Source organism: Temnothorax americanus, unplaced genomic scaffold (assembly GCF_048541705.1).
Source record: "Temnothorax americanus isolate GAGA-0224 unplaced genomic scaffold, ASM4854170v1 Scaffold22, whole genome shotgun sequence".
Classification (NCBI taxonomy): Eukaryota; Metazoa; Arthropoda; class Insecta; order Hymenoptera; family Formicidae; genus Temnothorax; species Temnothorax americanus.
In genome coordinates, this window is record NW_027509360.1 from 1,963,832 (window position 1) to 1,984,022 (window position 20,191).

Below are 20,191 nucleotides of genomic sequence, written 5' to 3' on the forward strand. Positions count from 1 at the left end.
GGGTTGCTCAGTTCAACGCAAACTCCCTTCGTAGTCATGTTCGTGTAATTCTTCTCGGATACGTTTTGTTAAATTCAACGCTTATTCCTTTCGTGGACATATCGACTTGCTTGCATGTGAAATTGGATAACATTGTTTCTGGTATAGAGCTTCTAGTTCTTTCATTCCTTATTATTAGCTCGCAAATTGCACTACGCCTTAGTTCTTAGTTTATATGTGCACTATTTACTTCTTTTCAGTAATACTTGCTCCTTATATTTTATTCTTTTTCACTGTACTCATTATTAGTTTAAGTTGCGTTAGTTCTTAGTTTTATAGTGTATATTATTGAGATTGCTGGTTGCTTGCCTTAAGAGAGAGAGCATGCATATCATGCTAGCTCCTGTCGCTATAATTCGCTTTTGTTTATATCACATTGTATCTTTGCATCTTGCAACTGCTATATATTATTGTAATTGCTGTGGTATTGTAACTGCTATAGTATTGTAATTGCGATATTATTGTAACTGCTATATTACTTTTTGCCCCTTAGCCATTGCTCGGGCATAATAAATCTATCAATCAATCAATCAATCTCTCTCTCTCCCTCTCTCCCTCTCCCTCTCGTCTCGACGGCGCAAACAGCGAACTTTCGTCGCCGCAGGCTGTACAGAGTCCTTTTCTTTCTGTCTGTTACTTTCTGTCTGTCGCGGATCGATGGTCAGTAATCGTAAAATACTTTTCATTCGAATGAAATTAGCGAAACGATGTATTTGCATAACAATGTATTTTTAATACTAAGCTGTGAATTTTTATATTAGATTTTTTAATAAAATGATATAACAAATAAACGCAGAGAAATATTATAAAAGATTTAAAAGTACGATGTATAGGCTCAAAAAAAAAAGAAAAAAAGAAAATATGTTATCAGTGATAAAAGAATAAAATTATAATTTTGGAAAACATATACAATAATAACAATTTTAATCTGCATGTATTCGTCAGTATTAATGTGTATAGAAAAACAGTGGAAAATGTCATTTACAAAAATTTACCTTGCCAATTCGAAAAAATTGTAAATAACAATTATACTTCTCATACAAAGTATGCAAATTTGAATAGATGGGGAAATTTCAACGTCCCGCATACATATTTAATTTTCATGTACATAATATCACGTATAAACTTGTTATTTATCGTTACACGTTTTATATGGTAGTCATGAATAACTTGTTACTGTGTACCGCGCGTACGGATTATTTACGCTTTTCTATTCACAACGTGGATACGTTATACCCAATCTTTTCTCGTTTTATAAAAAGCTTCGGTCAATCCTTTTTATTCGCGCATTCGTGAGTATTAAACGCTGGTAAAGTTAAACGAGTCGGCGCTTTCTTTCATTCCGCATTAATTGCCGCGTTGATTATCGCGTAGGATCGTTGTAATTCTACGTTCCTTGAAGCACAGAGCGCGCTATTAGCTCGCGACGATCGTCTGATCACGGCGATGAGTATCTACTCTGCATCTCTAATGCTTTGAGCTGGCGGCCCGACTAAAGCCGCACGCTTCCACTGCGTGTGCGTGGTACTAAATCGCTGATAACCAGCTTACGGCCAGGCTGCAGTGCATATTCTAAAGAGAATGTATGATGGCTGAGTGAATATAATCGCGTGCACTTACTATCAATTAGATGTGCATTAGGCGAACCCGACAGCCTACGCTTATTTTTCAACGCAAGGATGAAAAATAAGCGATGTTGATTAAACGGTACACAGATCAAGGAAGATAGATACGCGATATGTATCGCACGCATTACAACAGCCACAGTTGCGCCTTTGAAGAATTTCTACTTTGTTATCTTTAATAAGCTTAAATAATATGTTTTTAATGCGTGATTAAGGTCTCAATTTATATTTACGACAATTAATCCAATATTCTCCTGATCGAACTCTCGGATGTGCGAGCCGGTATTATCGGAAACAATACACTACTAAGAGTGATCAAGCCGCATTATGGAATATGGATAATTAATGATAAAATTAATATTAAATATTGCGTATACATTCGCAGCCATTCATTAAGGTCAAATTCATTCGTATCCGTATTGATATTTCAGTTCTCTTTCAGAAATAAATAATGACAATGTATCACAAGCAGAATTAATTATACTTTCGTAATAGGACGGGCGCAATAATAAAAATTACGTCTCGTATCGTTGGCGAAATACAATCGACGTAATTACGCATTAAACAAAAGGTAAGGCAAAATTTCGCGTACGCAAAACCCAACTAATTAGACGTTCAAAAATCCACGTCCGCGATGCAAAATTTATTTACAATTTACAACGTTGCCGAAAGGTATACGCAACTTTAAATCAGAACGTAAATATGTAAATACGATAAATTATTCGGGTAAAGGATGGCACAAAGAGAGTGGTACGAATGAAGAGCAAACCAATTTGGCGCGCGTGTCTGTCGTCATATTTTTAGTGACCCATTATAGTGTCACGTACCAATGTTTACCAGGTACATTAATGTCCGTAAAAATTTGCATGAACAAACCTAAGGACAGTGAAAAATTTTTTTGAAACAATGTCGTAAACGTTTAACTAGACGAATATGTACCTACATCTTTTTAACTAATGACTCAAAAGAAGAAATTAAATGTTTGTAATTTGTACCGTGTCAATATATTTTCATAGAAGATATTTATTTATTTTATTTTATTCGAAATGTTTAATTTTGACGTGACGGCATCACAATTATAATTTTGTTAAAACCTTCCTTATAATTATCCATGAAAAAAATTGTGCCGAAAGATTTTTTTAACTCAAAAAAAGATTTCTCTTTAAATTCATATAACGTGGAAGGTAAGCATTTATACCCACGATACATGGTTTAGAGAATAGAGCCTCTATTGAAACGTGGAAGAAATGCGCCGCGACAGTTCTGAGACGCTGTTTATGTGTGTATGTATTTGTCTCGTGATATATATATTAAAATCTAAATTAAGGTGTGACACAAAACCGCTCTTTTATACCTGCATATTTACAAGATCGAAGTGTCCGCGTTTATTTACATGCTCTGCGTGAGCGGATCAAATTTCATGAAAGTTTCAGCACGGGGCAACCCTATACGCGCATAAAGCTAGCTGTCGGATACCTTCTGTTGTAATATGCGCGCTGTAGGGCCTCGATACCTGATATCAAAAGTGCTTCGGCGAACCATGCCACATTTAAAGCAGCACGATGTCGCGCGAACTTCGATGCAAAGAAGTCCGATAAAGTTCGCGCACCATCACGCGCTTTTACAGACGACACTACGGTTCTCCCTTTTCTTCTTCTTTTTTCTCTTTTTTTTTAAAGTTTATTATTTGCGAACTTTGTCTCTCGGTTCTTCTTCGTGCTTACGATATTACGCGACGATCGCGAAACTGTGTATCCGCCGCGTAACGCTACTTTTATGAGCTAAAAGAAATATCACGATTTCGGAATGAGACTCGAAATGTATCTCGTACTTTGCAATTGTAGGTACTTCTAAATAAATGACATTAAGATTTGATTACAGCGAGCAATTGTTAATGCAAAATAATTATACACTGACAAGACTAAAATCCCATTTATCCAAACTAAAGTACATAAAATGATAGCATCAGTTGCATTTCTGTGGAACTCGTAATCCTTTCGGTACTTACCGATACCACACGCAACAGCGGCAGCGAAGTAATTATGTTGTGACTGCATTAATCTGAAAATTATAAACACAGGATCTAAATTATATAGCACCCAAAATAATTTTAATATTCCAAAAGTAATTTTAATATTTCAAAAAATAATTATCCGCATCTTCCTACTCGGATGTTTTATTCATTTATATTTTAAATATTTGTATAAGATGATTATTTATCAAATACCTATTTAATAAATGACCATATATACAATATATAATATATATATTGGGTGTTTCGTAAAAGCCGTAATAATGCTTAAAAGCAGATGCCTGAGATTATTTTGAAATGAAAATCTTCATCAAAATCAAAATATCGAGACAATAATAGTTATTGTTTATTTATTTATTTTATTTTTATCTCAAAATAATCTTGGAAATGTACCTTTGAACGTTGTTATTTACAGTAAACCCTGTATTAAAGTTGCAAAAAAACTTTTTCAAATATAAACTTTTATAACATTTTATAAATAAAAATTATCTAGTTTTTATTTCAATTGTCTCACTGTACAGGAATAAACAATTTCGCAAGTATACACATAAATAATGAATTATTCATTCTGTTCCTTCGCTGTTACCTGGTGCCTCTCCCAGCCCTTCCCTTCTTCTCTCATTATAATCTCAATTCTCACAACACACTCCCACTCTTATTCACTCACTCGAGAAACCGCAGTTAATTACAGTCGTGTGTGAATTAATCATCAGAGTACGACGATTGCGCAACGCTTTGCGGCGCTTCTCTTAAAATTAATTAAGATACCCGATAAAACGCCACACACTGTAGTGAAAGACTCAAGAACTGGATCGTACAATAAAGGGGAGGATTGTAAGGGTCGTCATATGATTCTGCCTACGTGTCTTCCACCACAAGCGAACAATCTGTTCTATTTTGGGTACATTAGCTTCTCCTTTCGAATAAACCGTCCAGGTACTGAGTCCACCCACCTACATAAAAATCATCGAAGGATATCATCGTCAAACGCACCATCGGAAAAAAAATGATTGCTGAAAATTACATGCCGTAATTGCCGTATGTCAATTCATCACTGATGCCATGAAATATATTAATGTCAAATAAACGCTGAATTCGATCTCTATTTCTAACATTTAAAATTAATTTTGATGAATTACTATTGTTTCATTTGATGATCTCGTTAGCTTCTAAAATAATTATTAATTATTAATTGTTAATAATTAGTAATTATTAATTTGGTTCAATTAAACAATTGTTTAAAAAATCTAATAAATTTAATAAAAATATTTTAATCCGAATTTGGTAAATATGCTGCAAATTCATTGGTATGATTTTTAATAAGATTTTTTACTTAAATTAAATTTCAGAATATGCGTAATATGGTATAATTGTCTCAGAAGAGTATGTAATTTCAGAATATACTATATATAAACATAACTTTTGATAACAGATTTATAACCTATATTATCTATAATAATAGAAAAGATATCTCTTATGTGAGACACTCAGTCATATATGTGACATATGATATATGAATGGCAGTTACATTTTTTCCTTGATTCCTGAAATATATGACGCAGTGTCTCTTGCGTTGGGAATATAACTACTTCAGCTCCTGTCGGAAGTTTTGTGGAGCGACGTAAACTTGTGGCGTGCGCGAGACAGATGTGTGAGAGAGAGAGAGAGAGAGAGAGAGAGAGAGAGAGAGAGAGAGAGAGAGAGAGAGAAAGAGAGAGAGAGAGAGAGAGAGAGCGCGGCGCGACGATATCTCCCGAGGACAGCAGATATCAAATGAATACAACGACGATGTGCGGCACGTTGTCGTGTTGCCATTTCCGAAAGGACATTGGCAAAGGATATTGCGATGCGTTGAAGATGTTTCTAACCGGGCTGGTCTCGAAACCCCGGTAGAACATTAACGACGCGCGGCCACGATGCACCTTTCGCAAGATAAACGTTGCCGGTGGAATTGTCGGGCGCAAACACACGCTTGTATAAACAGAATGCGAGTATTTCGATCTACTGCCTCTGCCACGCCGCAAACGTTAAGCCATTATCAGAAAGAGAATGAGACAAGAGAAAGAGGCAAAAGTGTTTCAAGAGACTGCGCGCCGCGTTTCTGTAAACATCGTTCTAGTGTAAATTCTGGAGCAATGTTTTCTCCAGAGTTTTTGAAATAGAAATCGCGTTTCAAAAACTGTAATCTTTTAAATTATACGAATGAATATATTTGTCGTAATTAATTCTCGCGTTTTTATTGTCATGAAAAGAAGTATTCGTTATTTTTAGCATCCAAAAATTGTATTAGTGCGTATTTATTGTAATTTCAATTTTTAATTTTTTTTATCTTATTACTTTCAAATTCACGAATTAAAATTTCGCAAACGTCTATAGCGAGATAACTTTATAACTCTTTGCGGGAGAGAGCTTTAAAAGTCTATCAAATTCTGAAGACAGAATATTAACTTGACCGAGATGCGGTAATCTCGTTGTCACAGAACTTAAGCAAACGGTGCATTATACCGGCATCTAAATTGCTCATCCTGTCTGTAACACGTAATCGCCGGAAATCGCTACTTAGAGATAAGATCCCAATCTCTATCCTTGAACGCGGTAGCCGCCTAGTCGATCTATCGATTGATATCAAACGGCCCGTCAAGGGCGACATGTCGCTGAAGCTAGCAGCGGGAGCTAGCAGCGGAACGTCCCGCGGACAGGGCCGAATATCATATGGGTTTCTCAGGGGGTCCGAACGTATCGTAGGTTAATTATTATTAGCCGCTGGGCTTTTCTTAGAAATTATTAATTAATGAAAATTAAATTTATTTATATATAAATGTTTTTTACAATATTCAAACTGTTTTTTCATCGGTTTGATATAAAAACATGTTTTAATTATTATAGATTATTCGATAAATATATAATTGTAGAACATAGCAAAGAACGATTTTCTCCAAATTTTTAGGGAATCACGTTCTTGTAACAACAAAACGATTCAGCAAGTATTTGGAACAATCCGCGGTTTTATATTAATTGTTATTAATTATTTATTCATAATTTATTCAGCGGCGACCGATCGCAAAGAACAATTCCCTCCAAATTTTTATGGGATCACATCCTTGTGATAACAAAACGATTCAGCAAGTATTTGGGACAATCCGCGGTTTCCCTTAATTGTTATTAATTTTTTATTGATAATTTATTCAGTAGCGACCAATCGCAAAGAACGATTCCCTCCAAATTTTTAGGGGATCACGTCCTTGTGACAACAAAACGATTTAAAAGGTATTTGCAACAATCCGCGGTTCTCCTTAATTGTTATTAACTTTTTAATGATAAATTATTCAGCGGCGACCGATCGCAAAAAAAGATTCTCTCCAAATTTTTAGGGGATCACGTCCTTGTGACAACAAAACGATTCAGCAAGTACTTGGGACAATCCGCGGTTTCCCTTAATTGTTATTAATTTCTTATGCGTATGTATAATTTTACGGTCTCTTGTAGGTTTATCGCCGTGCACGCTGTGAAATTAGCGCGAGAACAATAAAATTCATAATTCTCATATAATAGTGTTCGTATTTAATGAAATGCAAAAAGATTACTTTGACAAATCATTATGGTTACCGGAATAGTTATTTCCCCGAAAATATAATATGTTTAATAAATTAATAAAACGAAGTGCTTCTAAAGAAATTTTAAGAGCTAATCTTGCAATATATGTCGCTACATTTTGTGTTTCGCGAGGTAGAGGAGCACCTCGCGAGGTAGAGAAGCACCCTCGCCTTTGTCGGGACATCGGCGATTTCGTTGTAGGTGACCGCGCGATGACGACGACAACGACGCGGAGCGACGGCGACGGACCAGTCGTTTTCTCGGTAATGAACCTTTATTTAAAATATCGAGGTCGCCACTTCAGAGGTGAGTCGACAGGCAGAACAAAGCCGCGGCAAGCCGCTGAAATAGTTCGATCGACCTGAGGATATCGGCGATATCGAAAAAAAGGTGTCCCCTAGTTCCCGATGTTGCTCGTTTTGGCGACGTTAGGAACATACGAAAATCGATAACGTGCTCCCGAAACGTCGAATAATATCGCGATAATAAACGCGAGGCGAATGCGATCGGATGATGAAGAAATTACGTTGGTCGATCGAATTGTTTCCAGGAGAAATTAACAAACGTTTTTTTTTTCTTTTTAAATTATTAACGAAGAAAATTCTAAAGCGAGTAATTCGCACCAGTAAAAGGATTGTGAGATCTATTTGCTTGCGAGAATTAATTTAGAATTAATTTACTTTATGGTGATACAAAGCATAAAATATCTCTTGCAGTTCCACCGATATCATCTAGAATAAACCCGTAGCTAATTGATTTTTAGTCCAGTATACAGGATATTCAAAACAAGAGTTTGATAGTACTCACCAAAATAATGAAAAAACTTCTGACAAACGTGAGTCCAAAAATCTACGGAGTTACAAAGTCTTGATTGTCGTTTCTATTGCAAGTGCGCTCTATGACGGTCAGCCATATTTCTTGTATAGCGTGTTCACTCTTGTGCAGCGTGCGAGCTTCTTTGCAGCTCCTCGACGCAAAGAAGCACGTGTTTTAATGCGTGTCAGCATGCAGATTCGTGAAAACCCAGGAATTTTCGCAAGAACATGTGCTTCTGTCCGTCGAAGGGCGGTACACTGTGTAGAAATAGCTGGCCACTAGCTGAGTACTTGTGTAAAGTACTTCCAATAGAAATACACAATACACATAACACTCAAGGCTTTGTAACGCCATGAGTATTGATTTTTGGACCTATGCTTATTAGAAGCTTTTTCATTATTTTCTTTTAACACTACCGTCAAGGCCTGTAACTTTTTTTTTTGGACATCTTATGTACACAGCGTGACGTGAGACAGGAAGAGAAGAAGAGATTGAAAAAGATTTGAGAACCATTCAACATCCGAGATATTTTTTGTTTTTCGTGTTTTCTCGCGATCGTCATTCGCACCTGCGAACGTTTCTTTCGGCAAAGGTTGAAGGCAATCCTGATTACGGAAACGTCGCATTCGCGAGTATACATCTATGCTGATTTTCTTCGCCGCGCTCTTCGTGAACGGCCGACATGACGTTTCGATTGAAACTGAAGAGGGAAAAAGGCGGGACGAGTACGGCGAGGGAGGTGGCGGAAAAAGCGGCGGGGTAGTGATCGCGTGACAGGGTAGTAGACAAGGATGAAACAGGGCAATCCTCGAGGGCGGGAAGCCGAGGGGAACGTACCAGTGCCAGTGACCCGAATACGTCGCGCTCGAGGGCACAATCTCTGAACATCTTCTCCTAGTAATGCTCTTGACGCGCGAATTTTCGTACTACGATCGGCCTAGCGCCCTCCCTCCCCTCTCTCTCTCTGTTTTCTTCCTTTCATACTTCGCGCGGCCACTCTTTTCTTCGGATCTTTCAGTCTTCGCTCTTTTTGCGACTCTCATGTGTAACGAAAATACGTGTATCGAGGACGTGCATTTCTCTCAATTCAGAAATTAGATAACTTTATACATTATCAATAAAAAATAAATCTATTTCCCTAAATAACAGAGTGATTTGTTGAGAAAAAAAATAATTATTTTTTTCTCTTTTTAAATATCGATTTACAGCCCAAATTGCTTGGTATTGTCAATAATTGATTTTTATTACAATGCTTACTTAGCAATGCTTACTTGCTCGCTCTTTCACTGGATTCACTCAATTTGCATTATTGGTGATTTGAATCCAAATTTATCTCCTTTATCTCTGTTTTTTAATCTTTTTGTGTATGGTTGTATTATCGCTGCAATTTCCATTAGCTTTTTACCATAATTGCATATTGCTAACTCACTCTCGACAATTACATTATTTTCGTTTAGTTCTGTTAACATGCGTGTTCTTATTCTGACTGGGCTTGACCCAGAATATAATAAACCGATTTCTATCTCATTTTCTCTTATGTGTGAAGACCGCTATGTATCTCTCTCGCTAATTCACAGCTCGCGCAGGCATAGAAACGCGTTCCGTGAGTACACGAGTGTAGTGAAGAGGGATGCAAACGACATCCATGAATTTCCGCGGTAATGGAAACATCCCGACTGCGCAAAGAAGAAGAAATGCACTTATATCTCTTTGAGATTTCAAAAGAGCGAAGAAAGCTCGATTATAACCTGTTTCATCTACTTCCACGACCGTTTGTGTATAGAATTAGAAATCAGCGATTTTTCGCGAAATTTCGTTACTGTATGGTATTCTGCAATTATTCTGCTTATAAATATTTTTATGAAAGCACGCAGAAATATGCGCCTAGCATTACAATTTAAGACTTTAAAGCCAGGCATGGATAACTTAATTTTTGGGCAATTTATACACAGTAAATTTATGATATTTATAATAAATAGTAGAAAAAGACTTTCAATTTTAATAGACTAAAAGAAAGTATTCGTCAAACTTTCTGTGCGAGGAATTCTGCTGGTGTCCACGTGGCTACATCGGTGTAACGTCAACCGCGACACAAGTCGTATATGTACTTAACGTTCTCCGATTCTACGCACGTGCATGCGCGAGTATAACCATAAATGTTCGTACGTACTGTTAGATGGAAGCTCGAATGTGTTCAATGACTGCGTTACGTCGCTTATACGCGCGCGCGATAAAGCGCAAACTCGAATGTACATAATTGTTTATACGGGATGATGTTTATTCGTACGAATTGTTCCGCCGTTCGCTCGGTCCGTTCAGGTAGCCGTGAAACTTAATGCAATAAAGAAACGGTGCTTTTTACTCCATCTCCAAAGTTACCAGCTGCAGCGCGAGTCTGATAACAAATATTAGCTAAGTGCCCCAAGCGAAGCTTACGGCACGAAGTTCGAAACTGGGAGGGCTTGCCATATTAGGATAAAAGAAAGTCGAATTCGCCCGTCTGCCAAAACCATCGGCGAACACTTGAATGCGCTACGTGCTTTTGCGCACGTGTCTCGAACAATATGTAACTAATCGCTCTTATAAAGGACACTTTCTAATGGCGGGAAAGCTTCGCTTCGCGTAAGCAGCTCCAGAGAGATCCAGCCGAAACGTCACGAAAGTTACGTGGCGAATTATGTCGACGTGCGCCGGCGCGCGCGGTTATGTCTTTTGCTGGAATGATTAAACGGTTTTATAACTTTCAAGACCAATTATGAAGTTTCTGTCGCTCTTCGACATCCACACTGTACGGGAATTTCTTCTTCGATCAACTACCTGTACACGAATCAAACGGGTATTGCAATTTCTTGATATGTGAATAATAAAAAAATTACTTTTATTCACAAACTTTAGTCGCGCATTAAATCGTCGCGCTTAACCGAATAACAGAATTTCTATGGCTTTAAATTAAACGGTATAACTCAGTTAACTGTTTCGTAAATGTGATACACTTGATATATAAATAGCACTTTATCAATAGCGCTATTCGAAATTGCAATCAGAATTTTAGCATAAAATGATGTTATATATATATTATATATATATATATATATATATATATATATATATACAATATACTGTTCTACCTCTTAAATATCGTTGTCATTACATCGCACGTATGTTAGCATTAGCACGAAATTAATCGGCACTCCGCTTATAAATCGCATGAATATTAGGATCCTACACATACGCGGTCAATTGGTCGATCAAAAATTAACAGAACGAAGTACCATTAATAGCCCGATCAATTCTTTCATCCACAGTAAGTCAATTTTATCGCTTGAATTGAGCTCTGCTTTTTCCCTCTCGCAACTCCTCCAACGCGTCGCACACAAAACGTCCCGCCGTGACAGGCCGCAGCACGTAGCATTTTTTTGGTCAATAGAGAAATTATTTTTCTGTTCCGTTGAAAAAAAGCCGTGCGCAAAAGCACACGGTATTTTTTTTTGTTATTTCTGCCGCACGTGTTTTGACCTGGGAGTTTTATGGCGTTCATCCTCGGATACTCTCGACTCTCAGATACATATAGGAAATTTAAGCTGCTACATACGTCTACGTGCACGAGCGCGTAGACAAAGCGCTGGACGGGATTTAAAAATTTTTTCCGAGTTTAACCGTAGTCGGATAATTAAAAGATCATATTCTTATTATCGTTAAATTTTCGCTGCGCGGCACTGCACGAAAAAATCTTATCTTTCATCTTGCGGTGTGGGATTAAACTTCACGTTCGTAATTACTTGTAAAAATGACAGCTGCCGGTATTCGCACTGAGAATTAAATCAGACGTCGCTCGCCTCTCGTCTCGGAGAATATCTCCGTTGAAATTATACGCGAAGAGCGCTCTCCTCGCGGTATTAAACATTTTTACGCGGAAAATGGTATTGCACTCCGCCGCATTCCCAAGAGTATTGTACGGCCGTAATATCTATTTAAAATTGGAAACCGTATATTGGCACTTGCGCCACTTTTTTTACGAAATCACTATAAACATAAACGACGCACCGCAAATTGTTTATCTGTATCCAGTTATCCAAACAACTGGATGCAAATACCAATGTGTTGACAATAGCAGGCTAATGTTATATTCCCTTCGGTATTTTTTTCAAAAATCCCATCACGGTAGATACTAAAAATGCGTTGATGCAAATTAGCTATATGAAATTGCGCACAATGTAGCCAATGTCGCATTGACAAACGTTACAGTATATTTACTATATCTGTATCTTGCTTAATGATCATGTGCGCACTTTAGTTCTAAATGTGTGCACCTAAATGTGGAAACTTATATCGATGAACATACGGAGATGTATGCGCCTGTAAATGTTACACTGCAATAGTAAAGAGGCGTGTAAACTTGAAGTTTCCGAGGAAGAGAATCGTTGACACACTGCCAAGCAGAGTTGCACTCATAACTGATGTCAATAAAATTTTGTTTTAAGCTATATTAAAATAAAATTCTTCTCTCTATCTCTCTTTTTCTCTCCTCTCCCTTTTCACAATTATTTTATTTGTGACATGTAAATTATACTTTATGTAATATAAAAGTTTTTCATGTAATGTAAAAGTTTTTACAAAAATCTCGTGTTTTGATTAATTACAAGTTGCATTTGTTCCTCCAAATTTTTAATTCAATTTTTACCAAATAATGAATTCTTTCTGTTAAAATTCGAAGTAGTGGTTCTAAGTTAGCCCGTTTTCCACATTCGTGTCTTTCTGTTAAGTTTTTGCTAAGGAATAGTTGATTGGGAATTTGTCAGGAGAATCTGCTATTAAAGCTTCATCTATAGCTATGATAGGATACCAATCACGGAACTGCTCGAACATTGCAGAGAGAGAGAGAGAGAGAGAGAGAGAGAGAGAGAGAGAGAGGCGAAGGGAAAGGGGAGAGAGAGAGGCTCCATTTTCGCCTGTGAAATTAAATGCCTCACTCTGATGTGAAATTGAATACTCTTGTTTCGACATCCGTCGTCACATGGATACGGTCTAATTGGATAAATTTTACAAAACAAGACCCGTCACGTGTTATTTTCGCGATGGAGCGGCCAGATCAGTCTCGGCTGCATTAATGCAAAGAGATAAACGCGCGAAATTACGGATTTAATTTATGTCGCGCGAAAAATCGCGAGAAACGCGCATTATAGCGTGACGAACGATTTCCTCTATCGGAACAAAACGACGCGAAAGCGCGACGGGGATCATGCGAGTTAGATTCACGGGGGCGAATTAATTGGACCAGACGCGGAAAATGCAATTCACGACGCTATCGCAGTCGGAAGCGTGTACAACGCCCTGTATAGCGTGGTGCATTGCGTGTTGCGACGCCTTAATTGCCACGATAAAGCGGATATGAACCATAAAACGTGACATAGAGATTGACTTATTATTTTATCACCGCAATAATAAATCCGCGACGCTGTAAAGAAAGTTAATCCTCGATTATATCATATTATAGATTATAGATTATAAACAAGTAATTAAATCTATACAATATATATATATAATAGTGACAAAAAAAAAAAAGATATATGATACGTCCATCTGCCATTATTCTGTCAAGTTAATATGTTTAATTGTTTTAAATGTCAGCGTATTTTTCTCTTCTTGTTATTAGATTAGCTTGAATAACGTAAAATATACCTTCTGCTATATGTATTCAATTAAATTATTTAATTAAATTAATTACTTTAAATATATATATGGATAATAATGCATGGGTTTATTAGAGATTGCAACGCGATTTATTATATAGGTTAATAAAATTTGCCGGACGCATAAAGATTTTGCAGAATCGCATTTTGTCAGAGCGCAATATTTGTAGCGCGGTTATTGTCACGAATAAAGTTTCGGCGGTGAATTTAGCGACTCTCGGCGACCGCGCGATTCGTGTCGTGCGGAATACCGCCGCAATCGCGAAACATGAGTCCGGCAGTTAGTCACTGTTAGCGGTTAACAATCGGATCGCGAAGTTCCCACGGTACTGCGGCGTATCATGGCAGCGGACGAGACGCAAAGCCATCGCGGATTAACCATTCGTGCGCGGCGGTGTCGAATATTTCTTCACGCTCGCTGCCGCGCTCGTTTATCGAGTTCGCCGCGAACGTGCGGATTGACGATGCTGTGGTTATATATTTTTTACGAGTTTATCTTCCCAATTATCTCGTAAAACTTAGGAAATTAAATTTTTTATATATTTTATTTATTTATTAATTTTTATATATTTTTTATTAGACGCGACGAAAAGATATATCACGCGCAATGTAGGTAACGCAGTTCTCAATGCATATTATAGATATGCATCAAAGAATTACATATTGTAACAATTTAATTGTCAAATACATTTTTTTTTCATACAAATGTTATTACGATATTTAGAATTGTGATTTTTATCAAGTAGCAGAAGTTCCAGCGAAAAAAACTCGATAAACTCGTATTTATCGCGGAATTATTCGCTAATATTAGAGCCGCCGCGGTTATATAATTAAATATAATTAAATATCGAACTATTCATTAAGAGAAAATATGATAATTACAGCGTTGAGAGGCACATTGTGTACATTTTCTGACAGAGATTGTTTAAAAAATTCCTGGTATTTCGCTTCCAATCTCTTTATTAATGCACGAGTACATCAATCAGAACTTCTTGTTAATTTATCACGTAATATAATTTTGAATCTTGTTTCAACAGTGCGAAATCTCTCTTGCTGTTTGTTTTTCGATAGCAAATAGTCCAAGAGTATTATCACCACGAGGAGATCGTCGTTTTTCCTAATTCTATCTTCCCGTGTCAAGGTTTTGAGCAAGTGCACTTCTTTTGTACAGGATCCATTCCGTGTCTCGTTTAAGACCGCCACCACAATACGGAGGTGCGAGAGGCAAAGCGGTCTCTGGAAATCGAATGGCAAAGTTCTCGCGGCGCGCAGTGTCGCGTCAAACTCCCAGGCGGATTAATTTAAGGGACAGATAAATCATGGCGCTATCTCGGCAGCTACAGCAAAAACATTTATCTTCCGGCCAACGCGGCTGGAAGCGCGAACGCTCCGCTCGGTCGCAAACCAACCGCTACAATGACGTGAATTGCGTGCGGGCTAATTCAGTGGTGTGCAGAGTACACATTTAGAAATTAATTCTTCTCGGTAAATGTGGCTTAATGTCTCATCTTTTTTTTTTCTAGAATAAAAATAGCAAAGAAAAATACTTCGTTACGGAGAATTTTACAACTTGTTTGCGGCAAATCGAATCGAAAGAAGGAATTTAGAAGCACAATTTTATCCGAGGAAGAAAAAATCCAGGTTGTTTGTGCGCACATAAACAGATTCGTTATCACTCCCTAAAATATCGACTTCCTCTTAAACATTCTTCTCTTGAGCTTTATTGTGCCGAAATGGGTTAAAATAAATCTATTTACGTTTTAAGCACAAGTGTGTATCTATATTTTCAGTAGACAGACTGAAGATATAGACGACGCGGTTAATGCCATAAATAATACTGAATAAGGTGGACGCAAATAAACCGGACAAACCGCTTCAACGTCACCATCGACCTTTCGACCCTTAACACTTCAGTGTCACTTCTGGACACCGCGCGAGCACTTGGTTTCTTTCCTCGCAAGAACCGACGATTCTATCGTTTAAAATAGTCGCCGGCAGGCGACCGGAAATAAATGCGACGAGCGTAAGAAGAAACACTTTGCGCGACCGCCGTCCGCCGGTCGGTCGCGGAAAAGCTGCGACCATTAGGGGATTAACGACGATAAAGTGACGTAATAAAGAGAGACGGGGCATCGTTTCAACGGGACAATGTGCAATCCTTCGGGATCGTAATGAATTACGGCCCGCTTTAAAGAGCCTTTTATTGTCGGCGCTCCGCGCGACGAGCGGTATATTAAATTTATCAGAATCCTCGGCAACGCGAACTATCAGCGGAAACACCCTTGGCTTACACACGCTCCGCGCGTCGAAAAAAGTCCCGGCCGTTCCATCATCTCTTTATCTTCGCGAGACGTCGGTTGTCGTTGAATTTTCCCCTCCGGACAACACCGTTTGGTAAGTTACCGAAACGAAAACCTCCATCGGTACGTTTTCCCGCTTTCCATTCAGCGGGATTGTAATCTCGGCGTTTTTCTTAGATGCCTTCCTATTTTATCTTGAACAATTTGTGTCAAGCAAAATGAACCACGTTAACCCTTTAAGAATAATTGTAATTACGGTAGAATTTAGCAATACATTTTTTATAAGATGTATCAATGTTTGATTGAGCGTTACAAAACATTTTTCATCTTGGAAAAGCAAAGAAATGTAGACCAATTATTCTTCACACTATTGTGTCATACTGCGCAATTATAATCAAAATGTCTCGAATGTAATTCGACTGCAACTTTTTTACATGTAGCTCATATCACGTAAGTGATTTTTTACCGAATCATCTTGATTCATACAGGTTACCGAAGTCATATCGATTCTACATGCAGCATAATTCTATATAAAATCTCAGTGCAGCATAATTATATATAAAATCTTCTCTCAAATGTTGTTTCAAGAATTCTCGACAGTCGGTCTCATATGTGACTTGTCTATCTTGTTCTTTCAACCATGAGATAGATAAACACATAATAGCTTTTCGTGCGCGCGCGTGTACATCTTTGCAATACATTTATTGACATTTATCGTTTATTAAAAAGAAAAAAAGAACTAACATTTTAAAAACCAGCAGCAGAAATTAGTGAATCGTGAGATTAAGACGCGGAGAATGAAATGTCTAAGCTCTCATGACGAAACAACGAATTCGTAATAAAAAATAACAAATACTATTTTGACTCCAGTAGTTTCTGTATTTGTAACGTGCGATTTCGGAATTTCAGTAGTCACTATGTAGACGACGACGCACATAATGTTCACGAACTTATGCGCATGTCAATATCTCCTCGTGATACGCTCATGCGGATGCACATGAAAAATGAACTGCGCACCGCCGCATACGAAACTCCATTTGGCATCCTTATCTGCCATGTATTATTAAAGGTTCTACGCAAGGACGCGAATAAATGCATGAACACCTTATGTAAACTGAGAAGCATTCTCAGGCCTCGATTGTGCGAATTCCATTTCTCCTAGAAGAATTCGAAGCTGGGGCAAAGCCGCGCAACGACCGGAAACCACCTCTGAATGTCTATAACTGGGCGTGTTTGTCGTTACCGATACGACGTGCAGAGCACTCAATCCTCTAGTTTTCTCTTGCGTGCAACTTTGTATGCAGGCAAGAGAAATCAATGTTATTTTCCTATCGATATCAATGCGAGTTTGCATCATTATAAAACCTTTCTGTATAAATCTCTCAATGCCATATCAGGCAAGTCAATTCAACTAAAAAATAATTAGAATTAACACAAACGGAATAAAAGAGATATAAATATATGACATTAAAATCAATGATTAATTAATAAATTAACTAAAATTTTTTGATATTAAAATTAACGAGTAACAAGGAAAAGCAGACTTTGAGGGTCAAACGCGGTTATTGTATACGTGAGTTAGCGCTGTGTAAAATTTAATTAATAATTTAATACAAATTAACATATAACTAACCGCGTTTGACTATCAAAGTCCACTTTTTCCTGTTACTCATTAATTTTGATATTTAAATACTTGCTTTGGAAATGTGAATTGCACTTTCCGTAACTTTATATGGCGCCGCGGCATTCATCGAATTCACACAACTGCTAAAATTTTAGGTGGCGTTTAAATTATCGGGATAATCATATTTTTTCACGTGAAAGTATCAAGAACCGTGCACATGCACGCTATTAAAATCGGCTCGCAGGTACGATAGAGCCGATATTCCTTACTATGATTAGAGAGAACGTCAGCGTTATTGACGTTATAGACCATGGCATCGACATGTCGCGAACACTATAAAGTACCCTAATAGCACGCCTGGCAGCGAGTGTTTCAGGTGGTTTTAAAAATTGATCGTCACATCGATCGACAGTAAACGCCATGGCACATACGGAGAAGAACTCGCCCCTCGAGCGTGCCATGCTTCCATCGTTTCGCCATAAATGGTGTCTCCGACCGTTTCTCTTCGGGGGTCTGTCGCCATCGCCGCCGCGCCGGTCACACCGGAAAGTCTTGATCCATTCGTCACGATCGCGACGATACCACGGACGTTCGATCATTAATCCACGCGTCCGCGCGCGCGCGCACGTGAATATATCATCCGCGTGTGTGTACGAAATTTGTATTCAACATCACCACCTTAATTAATCCAGAAGCTTGTTAATGAAAGCGATAATAAACATACTGTTAGACTGTTTCGAAAATCTCTGTTTAATTTGTCTTCGTGTTCAACATCGTCAAAAAATTAACACTATAATAGTAATGCGTCAATTCGTAAAGTAGATTGATAATTAAACAGCTGAAATTTGATATTCATCATGTCGGAGCACAATAAAAATTTTTCGAGTTCCGAATTGACCTGGCTCTCCGAATTCTATTATTTATCCACGATTTTATTCAGCACGTGAATAAAAATCTTTTTAATTATAAAAAATGTTCCATATACAATTTTGTATAATTTTAGGTTTTTGTAGCTTAGAAAGCACTATCTCCGCTCATCGTTGAATAATTTTTAATACATTTAATATTCATTATTTTTTCCAAAAATATTAAACGTTGCTTCATCGTAATACGATACAAAAGCGAAATACGTGAAATAATAATAATTATTGGAGGAGGCAAAATTTTCTGGCAATTTCAGTATTGACGGCTGTTTGGAGATTTTCCAGATCCCTCGACCGATTTGAGATTGCATCGAGGATTCTGTCGACGCAGCCAGCCAGCGTCAGCGGCGCGGCGGGATAACATCGGCCGAGCATTCGGGCGTGTCGGATGAATTTAGAATGAATAAACGAGCGAATTTTCGGCGTAGACGTGCGGCGCGATGCGGACTCCGGGACTAAGCGTAAACCCGATTGCGCGAGATTCGAACTTCCAGCCGGCTTTATCGCTTTTCTAGCTCGGTATCTACGGCCGAGAGGCAAGGTATCCCCGTTTCGATTTTATACCCGCGGGAAGAGAAATGGTGTGCAACGCGCGCGTGTTCGACGCGCGTTCACCGCGAGAGCGAGAGCGAGCTGTCCGGTGCGGCGTGCGCCCGAGATTTTTATTCGATTGCCGCGGGGCCGAGAGAGAGAATATACATTTTTTTTATCGGCATCCAGTGCGCCGTTTGCGGCAACCATCGTCCTCGACGGGAGTGCGTGGAAAAAAAATCGTTTATTCGTTTTGCCTCTCTCGCGGCGGGCGTGTGGAAGCGATTTTAAAAGCGACGAACACCGTATTGCGAAACAAAGTAAGCATTTTCTCAGAAAAGTGCTTTCAATCCCGACTATTATATCCTTATTTTTCCGAATATATAATGTAAAAAAAAATTACATACATATATAATATATATTCTCTATAGTCATTTTTTATAACAATTATTTTATTCATTGTGTGATACGGTTTCCCGAATCGTGCAAGAAACCCTACCGATTTCTGGGTGACGCACGCGTGAGAGACAGCCAGTAAATCGCCGTCTCGATCGATTCTTTCGCAAGCGGGTAAACTCGCAGCTTGACATCCGTGGTTTATCACGGCTAATCAACGCGGACCTCGGGTGCGCGCGAAGTGATTTATGTGGTTTACCGCGGCCGTTTGCCAATAATAGCCACGGTTCTCGCTTCCTCCGTTCGCTCCTTCGTCTTCACGTGCGAGGTAAACGTAAAGTTTTCCGCATAACGAGCAGCGAGCTGCCGCCGCGTTAAAACAATACGTGAGTGCGAAGAGCGATTAACACTGTTCACCTGCAAGTGTTTGCGCTACGCATCTGTAAACGGAATGAGTTCTTCGTTACGTTATCGGGATGTTATCAATTTTTCTGTGCACTTAACCGCAAACGCGACAGGGGAGATAGAGATAGAGATTTATATTATACCTTTTCTTAACCAAAGTTTAAAATGCTATCAATATTTTCCAAAATTTTACGATATTTAATATAAAAAAATTAT

General features: G+C 38.2%; 1 protein-coding gene across 4 annotated transcripts in view; it reads right to left on the reverse strand.

Annotated features, from left to right (window-relative positions):
- Nucleotides 1-20,191, reverse strand: part of LOC143898137 (uncharacterized) — a 331,198-nt gene that overhangs the window by 122,858 nt on the left and 188,149 nt on the right. For 3 of the 4 annotated variants that reach the window (XR_013257110.1, XR_013257108.1, XR_013257109.1), the window contains exon 3: nucleotides 3,673-3,725. The exons of the other annotated variant lie outside the window; for it this stretch is intronic. The gene's annotated coding sequence lies outside the window, so the exon portion shown is untranslated. The remainder of the gene's footprint in view (nucleotides 1-3,672; nucleotides 3,726-20,191) is intronic. 4 annotated transcript variants of the gene reach the window in all.